Source organism: Lagopus leucura, unplaced genomic scaffold (genome assembly GCF_019238085.1).
Source record: "Lagopus leucura isolate 7727_CA_CO unplaced genomic scaffold, USGS_WTPT01 Super-Scaffold_100159, whole genome shotgun sequence".
In the NCBI taxonomy this organism is placed as follows: Eukaryota; Metazoa; Chordata; class Aves; order Galliformes; family Phasianidae; genus Lagopus; species Lagopus leucura.
This window is the reverse complement of record NW_024962335.1, coordinates 4,765,578-4,786,388: the sequence shown is the minus strand read 5'-3', so window position 1 is coordinate 4,786,388 and position 20,811 is coordinate 4,765,578.

The following is a 20,811-nucleotide window of genomic DNA, read 5'->3' as shown; positions in this document are numbered from 1 at the left end:
CAAAGTCTCACATACTCATATGGCTTCAAGATTAAGTTAATTTGTCTCTTCTTTCAAGTATCAACTGTCAGATGGTTCTCCTACCAAGGTATTCAGATGGCTGAATGGTTTTTATTTTTGCTTCAGAGCCCTACAGAAGAGCTGCCACAGCAGCAAATAATCATATATTTGGTAAAGAACTCTACAGAATGTGAGATTTTTAGAAGCATCCACAATCTACTAGATCTGTCAGATTTTGACCAAAGGGACCAGAAGAGACCTGGATCGTATTTTATGCCACCTTATTGTGCTTTATTTTTTTAATTTTTTTCAAGATTTTAAGTTGAAACATACAGAATTTCCCAACTGTCATTTGTGGCAGCAGACTAGTTATGCAGAGCACTATTTATGTTGGTTTTTTTGTTTGTTTTTAAGCCTACACCATATTTAAGTAAAAAGTAGAGTTACTAGGGGAGTATTAGTGGTAATTCCTAAAATGGAAAATCCCGGAAGACAGGAGCAGCAGCATTAGTCAAACAGGAAAGGCATAGACATTAAGAGAAATTCTCCCAGTTGCTACAAATCTCTATGTCAATTAAGACTACACACAGAGTAGAAGATACAATTAATAACCTAAATTATAAACTGAGAACAAGGAATTCTGTGAAGATGCAAGAGACTCCAGCTCTTCTCTTAGAATGTTCAGTGTGAAAAGGGGGATCTCTGTGTGCCCATGTGCAGAGCCAAAAGGCAAACGCTGACAGTTTTGGTATTGTAGGTTCTAGCTTGGTATTATTAGAACTATTTATTTATTTATTTATTTATTTATTTATTTAGAGCTTCAGATTCTGCTACTGTCTTTCAGAGTGGTGGTGAATATATCTGACATTGCATGTATCTGTAACTGTTGCAGGAAGGACTGAGGTCTGTGCTAGGGAGAGTAACAGATCTCCCTCTTCTGTGTCAGCTGTTCAATTTGATATCTAATTTCCAGTTGGATTTGAGTGGAGAGAGTGTATAAAACGGAACTTGCCATAAACCAACTCAGATATTTATGAAAAATATCTGGATTTTCAAGTGGATCTATCCCATACTGGGGTTAATTCCTGCTATAAAAATGTGGAGAGAAACATTTGATTTTGTTTCATGTAATCAAGTTGAGAAAGAAGTGAAAACACTGGCTCTGAATTTTTAAAATATTATCATATTTGCCATTACACTATGAATAATATCGACAAATTTAATCTGTATAGCTATAGCTGAAAATGTTATTAATTAATGGCATTAAATTATTATTTTAAATGCTAGGTCACTTTTGTTGCAAAAAAGAAGGACACTATCAACTTTCACATTGTAAGCTGTTATGAAAAAGTGGCAATTTTGTGATCGTTCTTATTTCCAAATATTGAAGACAATTGCAGTTGTTGCAATATGCTTGGGAAAGTATCTCAGGCAATGTTAACGTTCAACATTTGAAAGTCATTACAGCAGTGGAAGCTCATTATATATCTTAATAGGTGTATGTTTCTGTTGTGACAGACATGTAATTGATCTTGAAATTCTGTCTGTTGTTACCACTGAAATGAAGGTATATACTGGACAGTGCTGTCATGCCTGATATTTCAGAATGCTGAACTGTCAGCAATTGTCAGGAAAGAATGTGAATGGCTGTCATGAGTTATGTGCAATACCTGATAGCAGGCTAATCTGGAGGTCCAGTTCAGCAATGCATTCAAGGTGTTTGCTGAATTTTAATCCTCTCTTCAGTTTAACCTGAAGGAAATAATTACTATATCATTATAGGTATGTTCTCTTATAGAAAGGAAAAATGAGATAGGAAGACTGATTCTGTAAGAGATCTTTAAAAAGTTAAATTGACTTCTCTGGATAGGAGATAGTGGTTATCAGAAATGGTTTTTATTGAAGTGAGCTTGACTGAGAGAACCTGTGTGACAATCTCATCAATGCTTAATTTAACTCAATAGCTATTGCTACTGAGCTTCCTGAGGGAGTGTGCTGATGCAGATTCAAAGCTACTCTTGATAATATTTGAAAAATCATGGCAGTCAGGTAAAGTCCTTGGTGACTGGAATAAAAAAAAATCAATATCACACCTATTTTTTAGAAGAGAGAAAGGACAATACAGTGAACTACCAACCTGTTACAGAATCACAGAATTGTACGGCTTGGAAGGAACCTCTGGAGGTCATGGAGTCCAACCCCCCCTGCCAAAGCAGGCTCCCTACAGCAGGCTGCACAGGTAGGCAGCCTAATATCTCTGCTAGGGAAGATCATGAAGCAGATTCTAAGGCACACAGAAGAGAGAGAGAGGTGATGTGAGACAACCAGAATTACTTCATTAAAGGCACCTCTTGTCTGACTAGCCTGCTGGCCTTCTGTGACAGTGTAACTGTGTCAGTGGACAAGGGAAGAGCCACTGATGTCATCTACTCGAACTTCAGTAAGGCCTTTGGCATGGTTTCCCAAACATCTTTCTCTCCGTATTGGAAGGATTTGTCAACTCCCACAATCAGTACAAGCTGGGAGATGTGAGGATAGAGCATAGCCCTGCCTTGAAGGCTCCAGTTTTGTAGTTTGTTGATAGTTCCAGTAGAAATGAAGAACTGCAGCTCCCAGAAGACTTCACTGTTCTGTTCTTGTCTTCTGTTGTGAGGGAAAGATAAAACTGTTTGGGAGTCACAGGATTACCTTTTCTTCTTTGGGTTTGTCACTGCACTGTGTGCTTCCTAGCTGTTTAACTTAAAGTATTAGAGTAAGGCCTTTGGTTCTGGACATTCACTCATTTTATTTGGTTTATTAGCATCAATTCCAATTACATTGTATCACACTGTGTTATAATACTTAGTCATCATATTTAGTATTTAGAAAATTAGTTTCCTCTTTTAGCTTGTTGCTGCTGTTCTGTTTTTCAGGCCCATCTCCCCTCCCCCATTCTCCTTCTCCCTTTCCCGGGGCATGTGACCATGGGTTCCCACTGCCCCATTAGTCAGAGAACTAGGCTGAACTGGGCCAGAACTATGACACACCCTGATATTTATTCTCATACACTACTCTGAACAAGTATCCATGTATGTTTGTGATAAATTCTCAATAATTTTTCCTCTATAATAAATCAATATTCATGTGTAGGTTTTCAGTCTCTTTTTTTTTTTTTTTTTTAAAGTCTTTTGGAACTCCAGAACAGATGTACTTGTTTTCTAGAATACAAATTGTTCCAAAAATACTTAAGGTCTAGAGAGATGTGTCCTTGCGTATGGCATGGGGCTTGTAACTAGATTATCTTAAAGGTCCATTACAACTCAAACTATTCTATGATTCTAAGATGTCTGTCACATGGAGACCACTGTTTACATGATATCTCAGTGTATTTCCCAACCTGGAAATAGAGAAAATGGTTTCAAAATAATTAGCCAGAGAACAAAGTATCTGTACATTTCATTAAATGTACAAACATCTCTAAGCAACACCATCAGCATAATTTTTATTAAATTTTGGGGATGTTACTTGCATTAATTCATAAAGAAATACATATTAACTGTAAGGAAATTGATCCTTTTACTTATTATAAGCATTAAAACTTGTGAAATTATGCCATTGTTCTTGTGTCATTAGTCTTGAAAATGATTACTTGTTCATTCTCTCATTTTACTCTAGCTTGCTGTTGCTAGTGATTCATCTTCAAATCATCTCAGTCGGTTCTTAGATGAAAAGCTAATTCTACTTATATATAAATACAATTTCTCTTTATATCCATTGACATTTGGATCTTTGTGCATTCGTTAAGCTCTGCAGATTGTTTGAAAGCGTGATCTGAATGTTAATAAGACAAGCTTTCAGAGTTCATTATCTCCACTTGTATACGTTTTTTGGGGGTTTGTCACATACTTTATGTTTCAGAAGTCGAAACTATCAGATTATTGGTATTCCAATGTACGTGCATAATTTATAAAATAATAATAAAAAAAAATAGAAAAAGCAAATGGTTTGATTGGGAATCCACAGGTATAAAAGGCAGAAATCAGAAAGGCTATGAGGATGAGTAGTCACGTGCTTGATTTTAGATTGCCTGGTATTGGCACGTAGTTCTGGTCTATGCTGCTAGCAACAACCTTCCACTTAACTGAATTGTTCTTGAACCACCCACTGGGCATAGAAAAAGAGACAATCCTGCTATTGGCCATGTTTGTCAAATATTACTGAAAACTACTGAGAAATAAAGGCAGCTTATGTTTTTTCAGACTAAATGAGGAAAAAAAAAAACTAGGAAAGGAATTAACACAGTAAATACTTTCAAAGCATTATGTAAACATCCTGCAGACGGCTAGAATTCAGTCAGTTTTTATTGGTAGATCTTCAGTTTGTTTTATCTGTCTTCTCATCTCCTCAAACCTTTCTAATTCAAACCTTTTTGAAACACATTTTGAGTTTTCTGTTCCATGACTAGGCTGAGCTTTACTTTTAATTATTTTATGAGGGCCTCAGTAATAGAAAAAAAAAATCATCATGGAAATTAATTTACTCAGCCTGTGATTCATGTACGTTGAAAAGCCTGAAATGCATAATAAAACTTTGGTATTAGATTAGGCAAAGCTAGTACCCTTGAAAATAAATTTTAATTTGTATGAAATATAAGCGCCCCCTGTGGTTGCACACAACTAATAATGTGGTCTTCGTTCTTATTTAGAGTACAGTCTGTTAGAACTGGATTAATACTGAAAGTCCCCAAGGCACTTGGGCCAAACTAATTGTCCTGGGCATTCTTATTTTGCCATTCAGCCTTACCTAATATGCCAATGTAACAGGGCATGACATGCTGTCAAAATGATTTGACAAGCCTGGGAAATATCAAAGGCATTATCTTATTGCATAAGGATATTTATTTATTAATACTCTTTTAAGCAATTGTTTAAATATGCTTGCTAACCTGTTTGCATAGTACATTGGAGTCAGTGAGCACAGAAACAACTCAATCTTTATTTCCAGGAGATCAGAGTTGGCAGCATACAGGGAACAAGTGAAAGCAAATAGCACAGGATCTGGACTGATTTCCCTTTATTTCCTCTGTGTTTAGTTTATGTAATAATTTCTCAAGGCTTTGATCTTATTTAGATCTATTGATTGTAATGAAAATATAAATACTGATTGCACATATATTTTTTTTAATTTTAAATTTGCTTTTTTTCAAATATTGGGAAACAGCTCTTATGCCTTGCCGAAGATAGTGTCCAGACTTAATAGTTGAATGCTAAAGTTGAAAGGACAATACCTTTTCCATGTAATGCCCTTTTTCCACAATATCAAATGATGTTGGGGAATACAAGTAAATCTATTCCACTTCCACAGACAAAAAAAATAAAATTCTACCAATCTAGCTTAATAGTCTACAATTCTAGATCATAATGGTAGTGCCTCATGTTATTACCTATACTCCCATCATTATAAGAGCTATGCTCCTATAATTTGAACCAAAAACATCTGGATGTTAGCACTGAATGAAGAATCACTACAAATGGAAAATTGCAGGAGATTGACTATATCTACCTCAGGCTTTCCAAATAAATTATGTATAAATAGGTCTGCCACATACTGATTATCTCCTAGATCATAACATGCTCTTTGTCCTGATTGAGGGATTCTGATTCTTCCTTGTAATATCAGTCTTGCTGTGTATACATAATGACTGTACTACACAGTTTATGGCCATTACATTCAGCATTTTCAGAAAATGTCAGACATATCCTTGATATCCTACAGCTACTGTTTTTGTAGATTGGATGTTTCTGGATCACTGACAGACAGTGGCGAAAAGTTTGATGCTATTAGTGATGCAATAAGTGCTGTACGGATAACTCATACATCTGGATGAGTTCTCAGAAGTTACGTAGGTGGGATTTTCAGATAGAAAACGAATGCAGATGACATTAACTAATGCTGTGCAAATAACAAACCAACAAAAAAGGCAAGTTGTGTGTTACAAGAAGGAAAATGTTTTTTGTTTTTTGTTTTTTTTCACCAGGAGAGCTAACCAGTTAAGAATTAAGGTTTTCTCAATATAAAAGTGCAAGAAGTAGATGATGAATGTATGTAGGGAGAATAGCTCTATCTTCACATGGAGAGCCAAACATCCCTTCCCTTTTTACCCTGCATGCCTTTTATTTTTAGCAGTAACAGATCAATTAATAAGCTATTTTGGAAAGCTAGGTAAAGCATTTTGATTGATGTCATATTTGCATTTTGGTACGTGGAGATGCTATATGCCTGTTTTCCAAATGCAATTGGATGGAAATTGTTGTATTTGTAATATCGAACAAATTGGCTCTTGAAAAGAGAAAAAAATCTTATAACTGGCCCATGAAATGCAGAGTGGCTATAGCCATGCCTCTATAACAGCTCTGTTACAGAGCAACATGGGAAAACTATTCTGTGGGGAATACTCCTCTGTTGCATTTCCCTAATAATAGATTTGTCCTCGTCAGAAATTAGGTTCCTGCAATAGCTTAAATGTCCTCTACAGCTAACCTTCTTTGATACTGTGGCAGGATATAGATGTATGAAATGCATGAAATTATGTACATATGATTGCAACAAACAGACAATATTAGTTTGATGCTGATTCAGTAGTTGATGTGTGGGCATAAGTAGACATAGTAAGTTGGATTTCAGTATGTATATATGGTCTGTTATTATATAGGACTATACAACTCCCAGGTGGGCAGTTGGGTCTTGAAGATTGGTACTAAGTCATGTATAGCTGTGTCTCATATCCATTTAGCTTAAATGATCAAGTTCTGGCAAATAAGAAATGGACTTTTTTTTTAACCTGTGTTGTTGATTGGACATAAGCTGAAATGAGCTAATCACTTCCCAAGACAGTATTGCACTCATAGGAGCACAGCTCTGAAGACAGCTTTGTCAGAAGTCCTGTATTCCCTGGCAGCTTGGAAATTTCCTCTTGGCCTAAGCAGGCTTCTAGAACTCTGTACATATCAGAACGTGGTTGTCCAAGACCCTAAGTTACAGTTTATGACTGGACTCTCATCCCTAAACGTCTCTAAGCTTTGCTGGCAGAATACTAACAGATTGAATTTCGTGGTCTAGGATTACAAGGTTGTATTTTAGTGGTTCTAGATTACAGTATGTTGCATTTTGGTCTCACTTTATAGTCAGTTCGTGCAAGCATAACTGTGTGAAATGCAATAGAGTTCAACTAATATCTACACTAGATGTATCACTGATTTTTGGCTTTTTCTAGGATTGCCTCAACAGCTATAATCTTTTTTTGTGTTGCAATGTAAAATTATGAGTCTTCCTCACTTTTAATTCCCTTCAGAATTTTTTGTCATCCTGCTCTTAAACGTCACGTTAATAATGACGGGAAAGGAGTCCAAAAATAAACCAAAAGTGACAGAATTTTATGGTGCTGGAGTTTATCCTTGGTATCAGTAGCAGCTTAACCTAATTAGGAAATTATTTTTCAAAAATTTCAGTTTTCTTTCTTCCATTACATTCTGATTTTATGCTGGCAAATAATATTACGCTATTAAAGCTTGAATGTTGTTCCTTTTGTTGTAGTTGATACAGTACCTATCATCTCATTACTTTCATTGTAAATGTCATTAATGAGGTCAAAGAGCTTTATGTTATTGTTTCAGTGTCAGTTTTTTATGAATTAATTTTGCTAGGAGTCAGTTCTAATCATTTTTTCTACTAGTTGTGTGAATGTTTTGCAGACTGCATTAATTAAGAAAATTGGCCTATAATTACTGCGGTTACCCATATTCTACCAGGTTTTAAAATTTCAGAAATAATTATGATCCTAAGAGAGTCAGACTACTTCTGATATGCTGCATTATAGATGCTACACTAAATGCCATGAAAGCCTTGACTAAAATATTAATGCATCTCAGCTGAAAAACCTAATGTGTCTTTCTGCAAAGAGCTTTGCTTAAAAACAATTATTTCAGTTGATTTCACAAAAAAAGCCTTCAGTTTTGAAGGTCTCTGTATTATGTTTCTTCAGCTACTAAACTGAATCAGTTGATCACTCAGAATACTGATTTTCATAGTAAATAACTAATATACTTTTTTTTTTGTACAAACTTTAAATGGTAGATGGAAATATCTTTAGAGACAGTTGAGTCAGGGAGAAGAGGAAAAAAGAACCTCTCAGAAAATGACATTTTTCAGAACGATTTCTTTAACAATGGCAAAAAAAATACGGGTGATTTTAATATCTTGGTTTTTTACAGTATTTTACTATATATTCTACTTTAGTATTTTTTTTTCTCTTATTTTCTTTCAGTTTAATGCCTGTATGAATAAAAATTTAAAGAAAAATGAAATTATGTAAGGCCTCCTCAAGTGCCTTTATATTTCTGTAACTGTGCTTGAGCTTATCTGTTCAGTGATAGCTTCTATGTAGTGCATTCACCTTGAAGAGCGCACTGTTGGTTTAGTCTCAGGTTGTGCAGACCCAAGTAGCCAAGGGAATGGAATTCATGGAGCTGAGAAATAAGATTGGCTTCTCTCATGCTTCTGGAAAAAGGAAAAGGAAGAGGGAGAGGGAGAAGGAAAGCAGCTTCACTGACTTGCAATACCAAGTATGATGTAAATTTTTAGCTTACATGTGGGCAATTATGCCTTTGCAGATAATGATGCAAGACTTGGATGAAGAGATATTGTCTGTGCTCTCTCATCAAGATTTTACGGCAGCATTGCAGTTCTGTACTTAGAATATTTTCAATATTAATATTTAATCAAATGATCTGCTTATACGTGTCCTTTCCTTCATCACCTATTGAACTATGTTGTCTGCCAGAAATTTCCTGACAATCTAATTAAGCACGGAACTATTTAGGTATTCCTCTGAACTGTTTACCAAGAATGGAAAGTGATTATAAATCTCTACTGAAAAACTCTCAAAATCAACCTTGGAAACCTTAATATTGCACTATGTGCTAACTTGCACTTGAAAACTAATTCACACTCAATTCACACTTTGGTCACGTATTTGCAAAACAACACAACTTAGTGAAATCATCAACTTTGTTCTGTTCAGTAAGATTGTCCCTTCCATATACAGCACAATAAGTGTCAACAACAGAATGCACTGAAATATTTTTCTGTCCCATTTCTATTTTTATTTTCAAAGATAAAAGAGATCATAATGGCTGGATGCTTTGTATTACACCTTCTAGCTTATACTTTTTCTGCTTTGGATTCCAATGTGTTTGTTGAATTTCTAGTATTAAATAAAGATTCTTTGTTTCTGTTTGCTCAGCAGTTATGTGAATAAATGTATAACACAGTGTAACCTAGAAACAACAGCTATAGCTGGCTGACAACAGAAAGCATATGTTCCTTAAGGTAAGGAAGACCAAAACTAGAATACAGAATAGAGACCAAACTGAAGTTCTTGAAAATAAGTGTACTAACATGCTGATCCAAATGGTGGGGTAGAGAGCTAGGCAAAAATATGGGCTAAAGATCATCTCTATCGTAGGGCAGAGAGTGATTAAGGTAACCTTATGCCAGTAAGACCAGCAATGTGAGTTACAGAGCAAGCTCTCGGAGAGCATCTGCAGCTGGGAAATATTTTTCCTGGATTGCAGGTGCTTAGATGCATTTCATGGTGCTTAGGTGCTTACATGACATTTCACGTAACTGATGGAGGGAAGATACAGGAGTGGGTAAAAGATCAGTATAAAACTGTCAAAGAGACCTAGCAAATAATATTTTCTGGATCTTAAAGTTGTGAAAGTGAGCTCTGTAGCATGTTCTTGTCCAACACAGATCCTTGCATCTCTTAGAAGTATATTTACTGAACACTGTATTTTTCATTCAATTATTTTCATCAATAGAATCTTTTCCTCACTGTTTGAAATTATTTCAATATTTACACTTTTTTTTTTTTAATGTAAGTCTTTTCTAAGCCTCAGGAAGTATTGTGTTGAATCTGTATCGGTTTAGTAGTCTATAGGGAGGTCATTTGTTCTTAAATATAAACAAGACAATATCTAATTGACCTGAAAAATATTAAAGTTAATATTTTAGTTAACAATAGTAAAAGTTAAAAATAGTTAACAATATTAAAGTTAAATATTGTTTTTCAGCCACTCTCTCTCTCCTTTTTCTGAGTTGTGCATTTCTTTGTCATGATGAGTGCTGAAGGGTTCCTATAAAATAAAACTCTTCAACACAAATCCCATGTAAGCCTTTTCAGAAGAGGCTTGAATATTCGTTTTGCTTTGTTGTTCTACGCAGAGAAGTATGCTAGATACTGATTATTTTGCTGTAAATAATTCAAGTATGACATCTCTGTTTTGCTATTCTCCACTATAATGCTCAGCACTCAGTTAAAAAAGGGAGGGCTGTATGTCTTTGTCAGCCTGTCTAGCCTATAAGCACTCCAGCTCCAGCACCCATTCAGTCACTTTCTGCCTCCAATGTCAATGGAAGTTTGTGTTCGAGTGGCATGGTCTGAATGCATCAAATGCCTTATGATGCTCTGTATTTATTCATGCACCATGAGTTCCTTAGCTAACTTATTTAAAATATCTTTCCAGTGCTTATTGATAAAAATTTGGTTTTGGTTATGATGGTCAGTTATCGATGTCACTTACTTCATGAAACTAGTGGATACTTGATTAGTTTCTTTCATTCCAACTCTTTATATGACTCTGAATAGTATTTTGATACTGTTTTGATTGTATTAACACCAGCTGTGTACATTGAATATGGGAGTGTTAGTATTCCAGATGAGCAAAAATGAGGCCTAAAAAGGCTTTATAATATCCTATGTGAATATTTATAAAATAGCTATTGTAGAAAATAATATTCTTCTTTTTCTCAGAACTCCATAGGTAAATTTCATTTTGCATGTGGTTTTTTTTTTTTTTCTTTTCATTCCTAATGACTAATGATGTTTTAGGGTATATAATCTTAAGTAAGCTTGTAAAACTCAAGTGGTGTAATTCACTGATACTGAACAATTTTAAAGTAATTTAAAGTTAATTTAAAGTAAAGAAGAAAATGTGGTATTAAAAATAATTTAATATAGCACACAGATACTACTCAAGAGTACATTTTGCAAATGTAAGCCACAGTTCCAAAGCTGCTTCTTTCTCTTTTTCCTTTTTATTTTTATTATTTAAACACCAAGACTTGTAGCATTCTGAGCTTTTAACAAATATCAAAATTTTCTCTTTCCCTCAGCTTTGACATCACACCATCTTGGAAAAAAAAAAAAAAAAAAACTCCTATTTTTTTTAATGAGCCCTTATCTACTAAACAAATGTTCATTATTCAATAGAGTGGACCTGGAAAAAGAATGAACAGTGCATAATGATTTTGTATTTCTTTTTCAAAACTCTATGGAAATCTTGATCTATTTTAATCATTATTTTCTTTTTGAGGTGGGGTAGGAAATTAAAGGGGAAGGAATTCTTGGAGAATTAAATTATGAGCTCCATTTCACTTGCAGACATACTCGTGGCAAAGCCTTGGTCTAAGAAAAATCTGTTCTATTGGAAACTAGAAACAGCAGATGATGACAGCGTGAGTCCGTTTTTCACCTTTAATGAGTAAGATCCTTAGTAAAATTTTGCTTGAAGGTGTTAATAAATCTATTCTATGAAAAACCTGTCATTCTATAATACCCTACCTTACCAAAGCAAAGTTTTTCTTTTCCTCATTCATTACTTATCAAGGCTTTAACCTTTCCTACATCCTCCGAGTTAACTGCCAGTGCTGTCTTTCCTATAATGATTTATGTATCATGTTATAAAATATTAATAATAAAGTACACTTTTATTCAAGTAACCCCTTAAGTCATTTTAATTTGCCCTTTTGTATAGTTTTTTTTTTTAAGTAGTTGATACCAATTTATTCTCTTAACTGTATCATTTTATTAATGCTTTTTTCCTAAGAAAATTATTGAACTTGGATGACATGCATAAATAAAAAGGTGCTAAGCTTAGAAACAAAGTGTCAGTTCTCGATAATATACTGTTTGTACATCACCGCTCAAATGATTGTTATTAGTTTTAATAGTAGCCTAGATGAGGTAGCTTGTGGCTGGGGAGCTTTGGTGAATGTAAGAGTTCAGTGTGGAGGGCAGATAGGCAGCTTAATTCATCAGGGGAAATAAAGGCCACTGAAAATAAATGAGCTGTTAATATTTGCCTTTCAAATTAAAAAGAAAGGTGACACTCAGTGCCATTCATGATGACCCAAGAAAACCAGGTGAAGAGACTTGGATGGGTGCTGTGCTGGGGCCTGGGAGATCTTGGTCTCCTACCTCCCCACCAGTGTTTAATTCCATAGCTATTTTTGTCCTTTTTCACACTGCAAACCTTCTTTCTTCATTTTGCCAGAATGCCTTGAGTCCAAATTGTACTAAAATAGAAAATCAGTGATTCAAAGTACAGAGCAGATCTCTGGTATAATTTCAGGATCCTGCTGATGCTGCACTAGAGCTGATAGGGAAGTTCTCTTGAGATGTTTTGCCACATTCAGATTATTTCGCAGGAAACAAAATTGATTGTGATTATGTCCGATAAAAATTAAAAAAAAATAGTGAATATTGAATTAATGAAATTAAAAAAACAATGAATAGAAAGAATTGATAACACTTCTCATTTAATTTTATACCATCTTATTATTTCAGTAACAATATATATGTGAGAGTTTTCATTTCCATTGGAAATTGTTTTATTTTCATGCCAATCATTTTACAAAATGCTTTTGTAAATTGTGTTCCACAGAAGACATTAAAAAATATGAAATGTTGAAAGTTCCTACAAAATTAATTTTTTCAGCTTTTTGGCACAATATGTAACAGAACTATGACTCAGGTTATCACATAGGATTCTTTTAAAAAGAGAAGTTATGTTAAAATAAATATTAAACTAAATTAATATTGAATTGTAATAGATTATTTCTAATATTTTGAATGCAAAATTTTTCAAACAGTATTTATTTCTCTTCCCGACGAAATGAAGCATTTACCTTAGAAGGGGTGCCGTTTCTTAAAGTCACCAACTTACATAAATAAAATGGGATATGATCTCACCTTGTCAGAGAGTTCACTAGAAAAATGTAAAAATGAACTGATTAAACGTACAGCTTTCCTAGTATTTAGTTTGCTACTGAGAGTTCTATAAATCTAAAACACAACGTTTTTGAATGTACATAAAAATTTATCTTTAACTGGAAAAATACTTAAATGAAGTAAGTAGACATTTCTAAATTACATTTTATCTCAAGTTTTATTTTTAATTTAGTAATGTCAATAACTTGATTAAAAGGAAAAATAAACGTCTAAGCATAGCAAACAGTCTTGGAGGCTGAAATCCCAGTGGTTGTTTTTTTTTTTCAATCTTCAGACTGCTGAAGATAATTAGAAGCGTGACAGTCATCTAAAGATTCTTAAACAGTCAGGTCTTGTCTTGCTGCTAGACTTCTATTATCCTTGCAGCTAATGAGATCTGACTGTAATAGTCAAAATTGTTGTGATTTTGAAATCGAGTAGGCCTTTCTAGTTTTTTATTTATCTTTTCATTAATAAGAAGACTAATGTGCTGTGAGCACCTAAAATAAAATATTAAATTACATAAGTAACTAAAATGTTAAAGAACAGGGTGAAAGGTGAAACCCTTCGGAGGAGGAAAGCATATTAATTTTAACATGTTTACAATTAAGGGCTTAGGACAAATATGCTTGTTTACTACAATTAGAGGCATGAAGTAATTGATGGATTTCTAGGTTTCAAAACCATTCGTAGCGCTGTATGCTGTTTATTAGCCAGACATCAGACTACATGAGATATTCATTTTTTGTTGTTGCTTTTTCAATTGAAATGTTATGACTGATGAATGGGAGAAATTTTATTCTGCAATTCACTCTATGCAATAATCATTCCTCCAATGAAAAACTCTGAGTTAAAAGTTTAAATACTTTTAAAAGGTTTTGATGCAGGCTCCCAGTGACACGGGAAGATCAGAATTTGACCAGAGTTAATTTTAAAAATTATTTTACCACAGAACAAGACAGCATCTTAAATCATAACACTTCTGCAAAAAGTTAAAACGCTTGACGATTTTTGACATACACTGAAACTGGATGCTTGTTGTCACTGCTGTATTGTCACTGAGTTGTGCACACCCAAAAAAGAGAGGGCAAATAGTCTACGTCCATATGTCTTTGAATGGTTTCCAAACATTTAATGTAAAAACTCAGCATGATATGATAAAGTATGTTGTGTGGTTTTTGTTTTTTTCTTCCCTCTGAAGATCTTTAATTTAATTTATTATTATTATTATTATTATTATTTTATTTTAATTTTTTACATTTTGTTGAACTTGACCTGGAGTCCATGCTGCTTTTTGGAAGGCACAAAAAATATCATGTTCATTAGTACATGAAGGGTATATTTCTAAGTAACTTAAATGATGTCAGTGTATTAAGCTTTAGGGTGGGATTCACATCTACTTTTGTTCTGGTTTAATGCTGCTGCATCAGTTCTTCCTATGTGGAGTGGAGAGATGCTCTAGATACAATATCCTTTGGAAGGCAGGAGGCAGGAATCCAAGGTCCAGTTCCTGTTCTGTAATCATTCCCTTCTTAACCTTTTGGTTTTGGCAGAAGTGAAAAAAGAAAACGTGTTTTTGTGCTTATTCCTGCTAGCCAGTATGTGGAAATCTTTGTTGGACATGAATGATCTACGTTTCTAATTTGACTGAATTTCTTTACTGTGATACCTTTGAAAACATATACAAAGTTGAGCTCTTTAAATATATTCAAATCTTACACCTTTCATATGTACATATACTACACTTTTGCTATGAAAATATAATCATAGTTACCAGTACTTCTGAGAGCAAGTCTGTTATCAGCCATCAGTGCCTCTACAGGTAAGTAACAGACCATAAACATAAATTTGGCCTATTTTATTACGTATCAGCACATTCTCCTCAAATGAAGGAAAAACATTAAAATCTGATTCTATACACTATTTATGCACAAAATCAGGTAGGGTTATAATCTTCATATTCTGGTTATGTGTTTTGATTGAAGAATAATATTCTGTTTCACTTTTATCTTGTGTACAATATCATCTGCTTTTTCTCTGCTTTTTAACCTTTGTTTTGAATGGGACTTCAGAAACTCCTTCATAGTCTGTAAGATTTTGTTCCTGCATTGTTTGCAATTAGTTTCCAGGTAGAAGTGTGTTTCTGGAAATGTACTGGTTTCTTAGTACCAGTGACAGTATTACAGTCATATTTATTATGCCCTCTACTGTAGATTCCAAAACATTGCAATTCTCGTGTAAAGCTCTATTAAGCTTGTGTAACTAAATAAGTAGGCGGATGAATGCATCACTGCATAGGGCAAATGAATCACCATGTCCCTCACCACTAAAACAGTTCTGATCCTTCTCCTGTTTAAACCAGAAAAACATTCCTTCTGGATGGCAGCAGTACTGATCATAAAGTGCATTTTACAGATTTGGAATTGTGTTGAACAGACTGTACAAGCTTAAAAAGACTTGGAAATGTTTTCTAAAATGTACCTACGTGTTCAATGTAATTATTACTCATTCCTACCCTGATTTCTATAGCACAGTTTTTTTCTCCAGTGAGTGATTTTTATAGCAAGTATTTATTCAGTAGAAGACTTTCGTATCAAGAAATGCTTTTATGCAATATGCGCCTGTTTCTTCACTGTTTGTTTTGGGATTTATTTGGATGTTTCCCTTGAAAATACCTTTGGTTTTGTTGTTAGAATATTGCTTTCACATTTATTCCGGATTACTTAAAATGTTGTCTGTAGAAATGCGTCTGAAAATGAAGCTATCTCATTAGGGTTCTTCTTAAAGTATATTTTTATGGTTTTTCACAGGTAGATGTGTCAATCATATTTTAATATGAATTGCTATCTGTTACATAAACATGCATCTTTGGATAGGAATGAGCAGAGAGATTAATTATTCTTCAAATAACAGAAGTTCCAAATGAGATTAAAAAAATCAAACTTTTTTATTTGTTTGCTTAAACGAACCTTAATCTTTTCAGTGGATGAAATTTTCTCAAAGAATAAGATATTTAGGTGTCTAAATATGAGTTGTGTCTAAAGACCTATTCAGCTTAAATTTAGGGCATTCATCCAGGACAGGATTCAGCATTTTTTGCATCAGTGCCTAATGCTGTTTTAAAAGTCTTTGAGTTATGCCTTCCATATCCAGCCTTTACAGAAGGATATAGGTCTCTTGAAGATCATGTATCATGGCAGTTTTGCCTTGAGGCAATAACTGTTTTGCTGACTAGTCAGAAGAGGCATTTAGTTGTGTAAATCTTCATGTGCAATTTGAGAGACACAGTACCCAACAAATCTGACCGCACAAAATGATGTGGAACTGCTGAATTCTCATAGATTTGTACCTATGACTAAAGACTGAACTCTCTGTCATCCTTTGACATAATTCTAGGTTTGGGGAATTATCTTTTCATGGAAATGGTCTACTTTTGGTTTCTCACTGATGGGATAGATTTTTTTTTTTGTTTATGAGTTACTCTAGCATCTTGTTTATAAAACCCTACCCAGGAGGCTATCATGATACAGTACTAGTGTGATCATTTGTCTAGGAAATTGTCAGTAAGGAATAAGATTCAGCAGGCATAAAAAGTATCAAAAATTCTACACTGAATGGGCTATCCTCAACATCTTGTTTATGGGCAAAGAGAAAACACATCTTACATAAAAAGTCAAGAGCTGATCATGACATCCAACTGCCTGACCACTTTAGTCCTAACCAGAGATTAAAATGTATTGATGAGGGCATTATTCAAATGCCTCTTGAACACTGACAGGCATGTGACATCAAACACCTCTCTAGGAGGCCTGTTCCAGTATTTGATCACCCTTACTGTAAATAAATTTTTCTTTATGTTCAGTCTGACCCTCCCCTGGCACAGCTTTGTGTCGCTCTCACATCCTCTCACATCATTCCATTGGTTACCAGAGAGAAGAGACTGGCACCTCTCTTCCAGTTTCCCCCCTCAGGAAGCTGTAGTGAGCATGAGGTTGCCTCTCAGCCTTCTTCTCTCCGAACTTGATAACTCAAGCGTCTGTCCTCAGCCTCCTCTTACAGAACATAACAGAACAGCCAGTGCTAAATATAATGGGAGAGTCACCTCTTGACTAGCTGACTATACTGTGCTTAATGCACCCCAAAATGCAGATTGCCCTCTTGGCTACCAGGGCACCACTGGCTCATGATAAGCCTGCTGAACGTGCACCTCCAGATCCCTTTCTGCTGAGCTGCTCTCCAACCACTTTTCTCCAGGTCTGTATCTGTTTCTGGCATTAGTCTGTCCCATGTGCAGCACCTGTCAACTTCATGCCTAAAAGGTTGCCTAATGGTCAGGCAGTACAATAAAAGTTCCAACAAAATAAGCTTTTTGAACCTCAGTCCTTAGGCCTCAAATTCTGCACAAAGCTTCTTACATTTTAGTAACAGTAGCAATACTTTATTATAGGACTGTAGGGATACAAACAGAGGGAGGCATGAGCACTTGAAACTCATCTGTTGCACAGGAAAAAAAAAAAATCACATATATTCATGAGAAACATTCCTTCTTCTTACAAACTTTGCCTCCCAAGGTATTCTGTGGGTATTCTGCAGGCAAATTCAATAGAGGTATTGTCCAGACTGACTGAAGGCACGATCCGTAGCACACTGAATCACACAGGAGGTTAAAAACACTAGACAGTATTTACTAACATAGGATGACGTATTTGTGCTGGGAAGAGAACATTCTCTACTTTAAACTTGTTCAGAAAATTCTGAGGCAATATTTCAAACTCTGAAAGTGTAGAGAATATGAGAAAGGTTTCATTGCATCTGTGAGTAACAGGGTGATTTACAGAAGAAATATTTCTTACATAGAAGTAGGCCTTCAACTTCTGTTTCAGTGCTCTGCATTCCTGCTTCTCTCCAAGCAGCCCCTATTAACTGCTTTTCAGGAATAATTCAACAGTTACTTCTGCTCTGTCTTTTACATTTTTTCCTTTAGGAAACAGCTGTGATCTTCATTGTTTGACTGCAGAACTGTGAAAGAGACTATTTTAAATTGAAGAAAAGGAACTATCTTACTCCTTATTAATTAATATCACCTGGGTCTTGTCTCAAGCTGGTGAAACAACTTTTGTAGAAGAAAAAAGACACTTCCTGTTGCCATTAACTCATCTTTATATGTCAAAACTTGTCATGGCAAATTAAAGTTTTTTAAGAAAACAAAAAGGTTTTAGTTGGATAGCATGATAATCCTACAAAGTACCCCTTACTGGCCTTTCTTTATCCCCTAAACTGTTGCTTAAGTGTATCCACAGTTATCCCATCTCTGAGAATCTGCTTGATTTACTCATACGTTTGTGTGACTCCTACTTGCTTGTGTTGCCCTGAAGGAGTCTCATTCTGTTGCAGCTGCTTCGGTGACTTCAGGAAGCATTCTTGGCAAGTATATTGATACATTCTGAGAAACAGCAAGATCAGTTGTCATTATGGTGTCTTTCCTACCTCAAGACAACTTTATTTTTTAAGCTTACTTCCTGTGGTCTGTAAATACTCATACCTAGTAACCTCATGATGTTTCCTTCCATCCAACTCTACAGCCAGCCCAGGTCTCACTGACTGGCATCACTGCCCTGTGGTATGTCAGCCACTCCTTCAATCTTTGCACCCCAGCTTTGCAGAGGATGCATTCTATCCTTGCATCCAGGTAATTGATGAAGATGTTGAATAAGACCAGACCTAGTATGGACCACGGGGAAAATATATTATGAAGCACTTGATGCTTTTATGAAGCCGTGTACTTCACACGTGTAGACATGACAGACATCTTTTTGACTATTATTAGTAGGTTGTTTTAGTGCTTTCATTTTAAATGAGTGCAGCTCTGTTAAGATGCAGCTTCTTTATTTAATTAATACTCTGATTTTAAAGATTAGGATCCTTTGGAAGGCATATTATAATTCTGTGCAGCAGCTTACTTCAAGCTCATTTATTTTCATCTCTGTATTCTTTGTGGATGTCAGTTTTGTTTATTCAGAGTAGATAAATCTGCCATGTGGTAAATGATAAAAAGGAGATGGTCAAGTATGTTATCTTTCTAACCCTCTGTGCCTTGTCAAAATCATTGTAAAAATATTGAAATACTTTGATGGAAAAAGAATAATGTCTTGTTTTGTTCTGTGGAACACTGATGAATTCCATATAGAATACTATTAGTCTAGAAATTAGATATGCCAGTGTACTATAAAGAAATTCATTTTTGAATACAATGCTCCACATAAAAATGAAAAATACTATTTATTATAACATTTGGCATTTGAATAGAACTTTTCTGAGTCTCTAAACATTTTATTAACATTTATTAAGTAATGCTCATGACACATTCTTTGAAGTAAGCAATTGTACTTCCATTAAATTAAGAAAAAAGATAACAGCATGAGGATATGGTGATTAGTCAGAATCCTCATCATCTCCCTTTTCTAGTCTCCCTGCTTTGGTTTTGAGACCACATTCCTTCATATCCTGAAAATGAACAACATGTTCTAACTTGCAAAAGCAAAGTTAAGATTGAGTTTATACTGGGACACTTGTATAATTGAAAAAAATTGGTAATATATGTTTTCTCAGATTGTACTCTGTTCTATTATATGAAACAAAATATTCTATTAACAGGCCACTGGATAATGATCTTCTAAATTTCTTTTAATTGAGAAAGATATTTCTTAGCATAAGAAATATAGGGACCTTTCATATGTAAAAATGCTTTCTTTCAGATTAGTTTCATAGGTTTGCATCTTTTTTACAAAACATATCTAATGACTCTAGATGTTCCATACAGAATTTCAGAATGTAGTAGCAATTATCCCACTAATTCATTGGGTATAAAAGGTTTGCTATGACAACAATAAAGTAGGAAGTAGACCGCTTGTTGTAACATCTTTTCTCTTGCAACTGAATTGATCTTTTACCTCTTAAATACTTCTGATTAGCCAGGTGCTAGTGTGCCCATGCTATTTTAAAAATACAGATTTTACGAAGAAAATAGTGAATTAATTTGCTGCCAAACAGTTTTGGAATCACATATATCTTTCTCAGAATGTCTCCATAATTTGCTTGGCCATAGCTTCTACTTGTGAATGTGAGTTTGAGTACATGAGTGCCTCAAGGAGAGAATGAATTTGATAATGGGATGAGGAACAAATCCAGATGAATTAATAGAGGTATCTTGTAAAATTATTGCTTGTTCAGAAAACACATTTCTCAGCTGATTGATTAAAAATAATGTATTACTGTTTCAAAAGAATGATAACAATAATTAGCAAAGGATTTCTTATGTTAATAAAACTATTAATTCCTACTAAGCCTTCTGTTTACATGTGTAGGATTATAGACTAGAGCCTTATAAATAAATTGAATTATGTGCTTCACTTTTGCAAAAGTATTTCAGAGTCCTAGCTTTATGGAATCTTTCTAAAAAGAGATGTTGTCTCTAGGTGAACTGAGAAATGGATGGTGTCTTTCCATGAAAACATCTGTGAAACAGATTTTTAGAAGGAATAATTTAATTATCTGCCTTACTCCTTTTCAAATGTAGTCCAAGGCAAGGCAGTTCAGGGTATTCTGTGCAATAAATATTGCCTTGTAAGTATTAGGATTTGATGGACTTTGGAGACAGAATAACCTACCACATTATATCCAGGTCCTTTTGCCTCATTCTAGTAGATCTATGCTCAAGGCTC